We start from the raw sequence: 9,949 nt of genomic DNA, 5'->3' as shown, positions 1-9,949 counted from the left end.
AAAGACTCAAACAATCAAGAATAATAAGGAGGGATCATTTGATTTGCATCTCAGTTGTAATGTGCTTAGGAGGATGGACCTCCATGGTGCTTAAATACATCAGGGCTCCATCTCCTGACTGCTCTGGAGTGAGGTGAAAAAACTGATAAAGACTCCTGGATAGTTGTGGAAACAACTTCAAGTAACCGAGCTAAAGTCTGGTTTCCTTCCAATTTCAGGCAATTTTCTAGTCAAAACAGTCAATTTTTTGGTTTTTCAGTGAACTTTGGCTATTTATCCTGTACTCTTTTGTCCAATGATCATCTGTTATAATCACATTCAAGTTCCTACTGGCATTTACTGACAATCATATTATTATTATTTATTTATTTCAAAGGAACAATGATTTTACCTGGTATACATACAATCTAAAAATACAAGATTAAATCCAAAGCTAATCTTAAACCTCTGCCTACTGATGGGATCAGCCCAGCAACTCCCATCTTACTATATTTTCATTCTCTTTTATTAAAACAAGGATCAAAATATATCTAGACTAGCTTTTCTGACATGCTCTGGCTAGCTTAAAAAGAATAGAAATTATTTAAACTAGTTGTTAAAATTCATAAAAAGGTTGCCTTACAGTGTTTTATCAAGAGCTTGGACCCACATGCAGATAAAACCAGTCCAGAGAGAAGGGAAAAAGTTTAACAGGTTTATTGAGAAGTTTTGTGGAGGTCCAGTGTTGCTCTGAACACTGCTCAACCGGAACTGAAAGGTGAGGGGAAGACACTGCGGTTAGTTCAGGTTCAGTGGGAGAATTGACTCTCGAACTTAAAGAGGAGAAAAGGTTGGCAGATTCACGTTTCCAGAGATTAGGTTGACTCTTAGACTCCAGTAGGTGTTTGCCTCATACAGTGGAGGGCGGACAGGGTTACCCAGAATGCGGTTGCTTGTAGATGAACGGAGAAAGACTGACTGCCAAAACCTCCGGTTTGTATCCTCAGCTCAGTTTGAAGCTCGGTTGATCATTCCAGGAAGAGAAGGTCCGAAAAAAATCCAGTTTGTAGGATGACTTCCTGCCGAGAGGCAAAGACAAAAAAACAATGTTAAGACTCGGGTTGACAAACACTCAGTTTGACTCAGCAAAACTCATCTTGGCTAGAGTACCCAAAACTGGCCAACACTCTGGCATCAAGGTAGTGGCAGTAAGCAGCTTAAGAACACTCCGTTAACGAGGTAACCCCATGCAGTTGCGTGAGGAGGAGAATCAGAACCAGGCACCGCCTGGTGGAGGAAGGAAGACAAACACACAAAAACACAGACCACACAGACTGGAGTCATAACACCGTCTATAGATACCATAAATGAAGGTGCCACATTCAAATTTAGAGTTATTTACACTCTAAATAGCTATATTTATCTCCACCTAATCCTCCTAACAGTAGCTTGATCCTAACATGGCAAAAGCCAGACTGATGCCGTGAAAAAGTCAGATTGAGCTACACAGATTGATGTGGGAAGGTTCCTGATAAAACTGTTCACAAATGGGAGGGACAGTCAGTAAAATTCTTTAAGCTGACTGGGTATCTGCCTCCCACGTCAGGTTTTTAGCCCATCACAGCAGCAGTAGCAGCTTGATTTGTGTTGGGAAGTTTACCAGAAGATTATGAATGTATTACATAACTAGAACTTGAAGATATAGCTAATTAATAGGTCATTCAAATTGAGGATAAAACTATGCATTTTTCATCCATCCACTTTCTGACACGCTTATCCCCAAATGGGATCGCAAGGGGTGCTGTTGCCTATCTCCAGCCATCTACAAGGTGTACAGGGTGTGTACCAGGTACACCCTGGACAGGTCACCGGTCCATTCAAGTGCACAATCACACCAGGGAGAAGTTAGAGAGGCCAATTAACCTAACAGTCATGTCTTTGGAGTGTGGGAGGAAGCCAGAGTACCCAGAGACAACCCACGCATGCTCAGAGAGAAAGAGCCCGGGCCAGGAATCAAACCCGCAACCTTCTTGTTGTAAGGCAGCAGTCCTCCCACTTTACCTTGCTGCTCCCACTGAGCAGCAAGGTAAAACCAATTTATGGCTTTACCCTGGAACGGGTCAAATGTTGGGTCAAATCTGGAGATGATGTGTTCTTTTACCAGCCTTTCGAAGCGCTTCATCATGATTGGAGTCAGTACGCCTGCCCAGGTATGTTGTCGGGGCCTGGGGCCTTTCTTTGGGTTCACTCCCTTCAGAATATTATTATATCTAGTATTTACACATACACTAAACAGTGCTGGCACAAGTAAATCAAGCAAATAAAAAGGGGGAAAATGGGTTAAGAATCCATTCAAGAATCTCTGAGGAATGTTGAAGTTTTATAGCTAAATTAATTTGTGGTGTCCTTTGACATAGCAGCAGATAAATGTGCAGACCCCCTGATGCAGAGATGTAAAATGCAATCAAAACAGTGAAGTTTTGTTTGGTTTTCAAGTAAAAAATTGACAAGGACTTAGAAATGTATTAAACTGTTATGAAGCTGAACGAGAATGAGCTAGAGTATTTGGCCCCAGGAGGTCAGGTTCAGTGGGTCCAGCAGAAAGAAAGGAAAGGTTGGAGCTTGTAAAGTGGCCTCTACAATGTGGCTGGACAAGAGATAGCTGGGAGCTAACGGTGCTAGACAGTCCACTGTAGCAGTCTCTCAAGATACAGATGGTAACACCATGATGGACCTAAGTCCACTAAATGAGCATTAGCCTTCAGTTCAGAACTCTTAAAATCATTGGAAGTTGAAGCAAGAAGATTCTTTCAGATAAAACACAAACCCCACTATCTATTCTACATAGTTCAACCAAGCAGAGCACTTCTCAATCAAAATAAAATAAAAAANGTTTTTCAGTGAACTTTGGCTATTTATCCTGTACTCTTTTGTCCAATGATCATCTGTTATAATCACATTCAAGGTTCTACTGGCATTTACTGACAATCATATTATTATTATTTATTTATTTCAAAGGAACAATGATTTTACCTAGTATACATACAATCTAAAAATACAGGATTAAATCCAAAGCTAATCTTAAACCTCTTCCTCCTGATGGGATCAGCCCAGTAACTCCCATCTTACTATATTTTCATTCTCTTTTATTAAAACAAGGATCAAAATATATCTAGACTAGCTTTTCTGACATGCTCTGGTTAGCTTAAAAAGAATAGAAAATTATTTAAAAAAAAATAAAAAAACAACTAGTTGTTAAAATCTGTCATAAAAAGGTTGCCTGACAGTGTTTTAAAACCGTCTGTCATGATTTTATCAAGAGCTCGGACCCACATGCAGATAAAACCAGTCCAGAGAGAAGGGAAAAAGTTTAACAGGTTTATTGAGAAGTTTTGTGGAGGTTCCAGTGTTGCTCTGAACACTGCTCAACCAGAACTGAAAGGTGAGGGGAAGACACTGCGGTTAGTTCAGGTTCAGTGGGAGAATTGACTCTCGAACTTGAAGAGGAGAAGAGGTTGGCAGATTCACGTTTCCAGAGATTAGGTGAGGAATGTGTTCCGGTGTTTGTCTCATACAGAGGAGGGCGGACAGGGTTACCCAGAATGCGGTTGCTTGTAGATAAACGGAGAAAGACTGACTGCCACTCAGATTTCCTACGGTACATGAACAGACTGTTGTGCAGATGAATCCCTTGCTCAGTGTGAAGCTCAAACGTTTCCTCAGGGAAAAGTGGATCCAAACCTCTGGTTTGTATCCTCAGCTCAGTTTGAAGCTCGGTTGATCATTCCAGGGAGAGAAGGTCCGAAAAAAAATCCAGTTTGCAGGATGTCTTCCTGCCGAGAGGCAAAGACAAAAAAACAATGTTAAGACTCAGGTTGACAAAAACTCAGTGACTCAGCAAAACTCATCTTGGCTAGAGTACCCAAAACTGGCAAACACTCTGGCATCGAGGTAGTGACAGTCAGCAGCTTACGAACACTCCGTTAACGAGGTAACCCCTTGCAGGTGTGTGAGGAGGAGAATCAGAACCAGGCGCCACCTGGTGGAGGAAGGAAGACAAACACACAGACCACACAGACTGGAGTCCTAACACCATCTATGGATACCATAAAAGAAGGTGCCACATTCAAATTTAGAGTTATTTACACTCTAAATAGCTGTTTTTATCTCCACCTAATCCTCCTAACAGTAGCTTGATCCTAACATGGCAAAAGCCAGACTAATACCGTGAAAAAGTCAGACTGAGCTACACGGATTGATGTGGGAAGGTTCCTGATGAAACTGTTCACAAATGGGAGGGACAGTCAGTAAAATTCTTTAAGCTGACTGGGTATCTGCCTCCCACATCAGGTTTTTAGCCCATCACGGCAGCAGTAGCAGCTTGATTTGTGTTAGGAAGTTTACCAGAAGATTATGAATGTATTACATAACTAGAACTTGAAGATATAGCTAATTAATAGGTCATTCAAATTGAGGATAAAACCATGTATTTTTCATCCATCCACTTTCTGACACGCTTATCCCCAAATGGGATCGCAAGGGCTGCTGTTGCCTATCTCCAGCCGTCTACGAGGTGTACAGGGTGTGTACCAGGTACACCTTGGACAAGTCACCAGTCCATCACAGACAAACAGGACAAACAACAATTCAAGTGCACAATCACACCAGGAAGAAGATAGAAAGGCCAATTAACCTAACAGTCATGTCTTTGGAGTGTGGGAGGAAGCCAGAGTACCCGGAGAAAACCCACGTGTGCTCAGAGAGAACATGCAAACTCCATGCAGAAAGAGCCCGGGCCAGGAATCAAACCCGCAACCTTCTTGTTGTAAGGCAGCAGTCCTCCCACTGTTCCACTGAGCAGCAGGGTAAAACCAATTTATGGCTTTACCCTGGAACGGGTCAAATGTTGGGTCAAGTCTGGAGATGACGTGTTCTTTTACCAGCCTTTCGAAGTGCTTGATCATGATTGGAGTCAGTACACCTGCCCAGGTATGTTGTTGGGGCCTGGGGCCTTCCTCGGGTTCACTCCCTTCAGAATATTATTATATCTAGTATTTACACATACACTAAACAGTGCTGGCACAAGTAAATTAAGCAAATAAAAAGGGAGAAAATGGGTTAAGAATCCATTCAAGAGTCTCTGAGGAATGTTCAAGTTTTAAAGCTAAATTAATTTGTGGTGTCCTTTGACATAGCAGCAGATAAATGTGCAGACCCCCTGATGCAGAGATGTAAAATGCAATCAAAACAGTCAATTTTCATTTGGTTTTCAAGTAAAAAATTGACAATGACTTAGAAATGTATTAAATTGTCATGAAGCTGAAAGAGAATGAGCTAGAGTATTTGGCCCCAGGAGGTCAGGTTCAGTGGGTCCAGCAGAAAGAAAGGAAAGGTTGGAGCTTGTAACGTGGCCTCTACAATGTGGCTGGACATGAGATAGCTGGGAGCTAANATTGTTGACACATGCTCCAGAGATAAGAAGCGCAATTGAAAATTACAATATTATTTAACATGTCCTGTGGGTTATAGTAATAAAATAATGTTCACATGTTTTGGGTTTTATATTAACATGTTTTTTTAAATACTAGTTCTTCGCTTGTCATACATCTGTGTTTCCACTGCATTCTGACATCCAATAAGCTGAAGACTGATTCAACACAGCGGTGGTTTTCCTGTTGAATCCACAAAAAGTGAAGGAAGAAGAGCTAGAACCTTCAACTTGCTGTATGCTAAAGGATAAACTGTAGAGGAAGTAATCCTGCTTCGGTTAAAGTGGCCCCGCCCTCTGGGCAGCTCATCTAATGGCATTATTTATTCTTCCTTCTCCTGCAGTAGAGGAACATTGTTCATCAGCTTTGTGTTGCTTCAAAAGGTCTGAAGACATGTTGCTTTACCTGTTTTTGCTTCTATGTCTCATTCCAGGTGAGTTTATGTGCATTTCATAACGTTTCTGCTTCATTTGAACCAATAGACAGAGTTCTATTGGTTCAAGTTCTTGATTTAGTTGTGGATGTCTACAATTTCATTTGCACTGGGTTTATTTGTGGATACTCACTACTAACATTGGTCCATTGGCTTTTTTTCCTCCAGTGTTTTCAGGACAAACAGTTAAAGACAAAATCTCTCCTGGTTCAGCGGAAGTCAGTGGGACAGAGGGACAACCTGTCTCACTGTTCTGTGAATATGCGACAGGATCCATGTTGCCTTTCCTTCACTGGTTCAGACAACATCCGGGATTTAATCCTCCCAAGTTCCTACTGTTCAAAGGAGCAAGAAACGAAAGTCAGAAGGAATACATCCTGGATGATCACTACAGATCATTCACAAATCACACATGGACTGAACTAAGGATAGAATCACCAAGCGTGGCACACTCAGATCTCTACTACTGTGCTCTGGAAACACAGTGCTACAAAGTGTAGAGGAGGCTGTACAAAAACCTGAAAAGTGACACCAGCCATTGTTCAGAGGTAAGAGAAACCACAAACCACAGCTGCTCATCAAAGTTCTCTGCCTTGTTAAGAATATTTGTGGTTGCAGGTGCAACAGAAGAAAAATCTTTACATTCACTTAAACTAACCCATCTTATAGGTTAAACAAAACTGTCCAAATACAATAGAGGGAAAGGGTGTGCCCCAATTCAGGCTCTGCAACAGTTGCGTCGCGCTGTGATGGAGGTCGTTCTAATTCATAAAAGTTAGGCTTAAGCACAACTGGTCTTTTACCAGTGCAGCGCTATTCTGCGCTCTGACAGTAGGTGTCAGCGTTAGAAGGAGAAGCCGTCAGGCTGATGTTACATCAGGCTTTTATTAAGTTGTGGTGAGTATTTGACTCATTTAAAATTTTCCCAAATCTACAAAAGGTACAGGGGGTCTGTCAGGCTGGTGTTCACTCACTTTTTAAATGGTTTTGTTTCAGCTAATGACATCATACATTTCACTGTGATTGAACATGAAACTGCTGATCTGTTCAGTCATTTTTTATTTACATCCATCTATGTTGAATATCTTTAAATATTGACAGTTTGTACATAAGTATCAGCACAAATAGCATTAAACTATTATTAATATTATTGCAACCTGTTAAAAGCTTCCAGGTGAAATCTTCTTCCTACTCCTTTTCGCACATGTAATAGAGGTATATTAACTGAGGAAAGTTCTCCAATGTTTTTAAACATTGTTTTTTTGTTTTTCTCTTGCATGTTCGAAATAAAGAACCCAATCCAAAAAATCCAAATCCAAATCTGTTTAGGAAAAGTTTTGCAGAAAGGGGTAAAAATCTTAAAAGGAAATATGAATGCAGTCAGATGCAAAATGAGGAAATGGTTTAATTTCAATAAAAAAGTTAATGAATGACGGCATTTAAACTTGTTGGCTTGTTTAACTGTGACTTCAGGGTCAGTGTGCAGAGGGGTAGAGCAATGTGGAAGTCTATCGGAGACTACCCTGGCAGCTTTTTTTCTCCTACTGATACTTTATGGTGAGTAAATAATTATAATTATATTTCCTTTCAACATCAGATAAGTGATATATCAAACATGTCCCTAATATATTGCATTTTTTCTCCAGCAGATGTGAGCAGAGCAGAGCTGATTCCAGATAAAAACAAGATGTTTATTCTGGGCCAAAACACGGTCTCTGTATCATATTAATACTAAAACTTTGATCAAATGATTACTTTTTCTGGTGCGTACAATATGCAGGAACAGAGCTGCTGTTTCTCGTCTGCCATTAATCATCGGAGACGTTGTTGATCAATCAAGTCCCTGGACTAAAAATCAAAGTGAATTGAAAGCAAAAAGCTGGAGATGTTGACCTGCTCTGCTGCAGGATGTGACTTAGTGTCCTACTACTCTGCTGTGAGGCTCACAGTGACAGGAAACACTCTACAAAAACCTCATACATCACAGCTCACTTATTTATGGTGCAACAGTGCCACCATGTGGACTCCAGGAGTATCATTTCCCTGATTATCAATGTCCTCCTCACAGTCAGAGATTTTTCTATTTTTCTTTACTTCTAATAATTTAATTGTTTTTTGTTTGTTTTTTTACAAAAATAAAACAAACAATTAGTTAACACAAATCTTACAATTCAAAATTTTAAAATCTAATAACTTTTGTTGAAAAATAGAAAATGCCATAAAGGCTCTTTGCTCCCTTCTTAACCTCTAAAAGAAAAGTTCCTCCTGCTTTAATACTTATATAATCAAACACTAAATAATGTATTTGAAGCTTAGCAGGTGCCCTGAGGGATGCCTTACTCCACCAGACATGATCTGTCTATAAACCAAACATTAAAATTCAACACATTATGAAAACGAAGAACCTAATCTGACTTAGAAAACATGCGTTCCACTTTATTATTCCTCACCGCCTCAACACGATGGTATTTTTTCTCTTTACTTTAGTTTTAACAGATTTTTGATAGAAACTGAGAAATTTCAGATCCCAAAAGAACTAAAAGTCTTTGTGTCTCTGAATAATCCCCTTCCAACACATTTCCAGAGGTGGATGTTAGACTTTATCAGCAAGACAGCTTCCACTGTCCACCAAATCTACAGAAAAAGGAACATAAAGAAATACTGTATTTTCACGACCATAAGGCGCACNAGCAAAGGATCCCCTTTGCCACAAGAGAAGAGAGCCAAAATGCTGTAGAGTCATCATGAAAACAAGAAATAGATTAAACAGATCAGCTCTTAGTACAATTGAGAACCACTGATATAATATAAACAAACAATTTATTTCTATTTGGTTAGGATTAAAGATTTACAAAAGTTTAACTTGAAAGAATAAAGCAGACTTATTTTAGAAACCTTTAATGGTGTAACTTTAACCAGCAGCATGAACATTAGTTTCACTGCTCTTAGTTATGAAGCTCATTCTGTCAGAGGAAGCTGTTAGTCTGTTCAGCAGGAGGAAGAGGAGCTGAGAGCTTCAGGGAGGAGCTGAGCTGTTACTGAACTATAGAAGAGACACAAACTTCCACATTCAACACAGTTCAAACATTAACTCTGATCATCATGGACTATTATGGACTTTCTCTGCTTGTTGCTGGACTTCTAACAGGTCAGATTCTACCTTGCTTTGTGTCAATAATTCACTTATAAAACTTGTAAATTGGTAACATATATTTCCCCCTTCAGCTTGTTCAAATCTCACTACAAAGACGTCTGTAAAATAATAATAGTTAAATGTTTTTTCTTTAGGTGTCAGCTGCGATCAACTAACTCCACATAAGGAAGAAGTTTTCAGTTTAGAAGAAACATCTGTTTCTCTGAGCTACAATTTTTCCAGACAAGTAGCTACTTCTGATTATTTCTTCTGGTATCGACAATATCCAGGAAAACCTCCTGAGTTCCTGATCTCTTACTCTGGAATAGGACGCAAAATGTTGGATCCAGTTCCTGGTTTTTCCTTCAAACTGAGTGATGATAAAACCCAGATGGAGCTGCTGATCTCCTCTGCTGCAATGACAGACTCTGCTGTGTACTACTGTGCTGTGCAGCCCACAGTGACAGGAAACACCAGAACTCTGTACAAAAACCTACAATACTACACAACATCCACTAGAGGGCCTCACACTCTGTTAAATGAAAGTTGATTCATTGGACTGATGACAGAGAACAGAGACCAGAAGCAGTGAACAACGGAGACAGAGAGACAAATTAAGTGTGGTGGTAAAAGAACAAATAGGAAAGGTTTCTGCTTCCACTGGTTCTTTTGCAAATGACATTACACCAACATGCTCACCATAATAGTTTAAGGTTAAATGTTTGTATTTAACAGTGCAATTTAAATTCAAACAACGTCCTTCTTAGTTTCACATAAGTATAAAAAGAGAAACTAGATTCAGATTTACCATTACACAGCATTAAGGTTTATAGTTGTCCCACTTGCTTGACTCCAGTTGATTAGAGGTAGAGTGGAGGATGTTCTGGGTAGATTATCAAAATAAGTGGTCCTCCT

This window comes from Cyprinodon variegatus, unplaced genomic scaffold (genome assembly GCF_000732505.1).
Source record: "Cyprinodon variegatus isolate N-32 unplaced genomic scaffold, C_variegatus-1.0 Scaffold1276, whole genome shotgun sequence".
Taxonomy (NCBI): domain Eukaryota; kingdom Metazoa; phylum Chordata; class Actinopteri; order Cyprinodontiformes; family Cyprinodontidae; genus Cyprinodon; species Cyprinodon variegatus.
The sequence above is the reverse complement of the archived record's forward strand: the minus strand, read 5'-3'. Positions refer to the sequence as shown.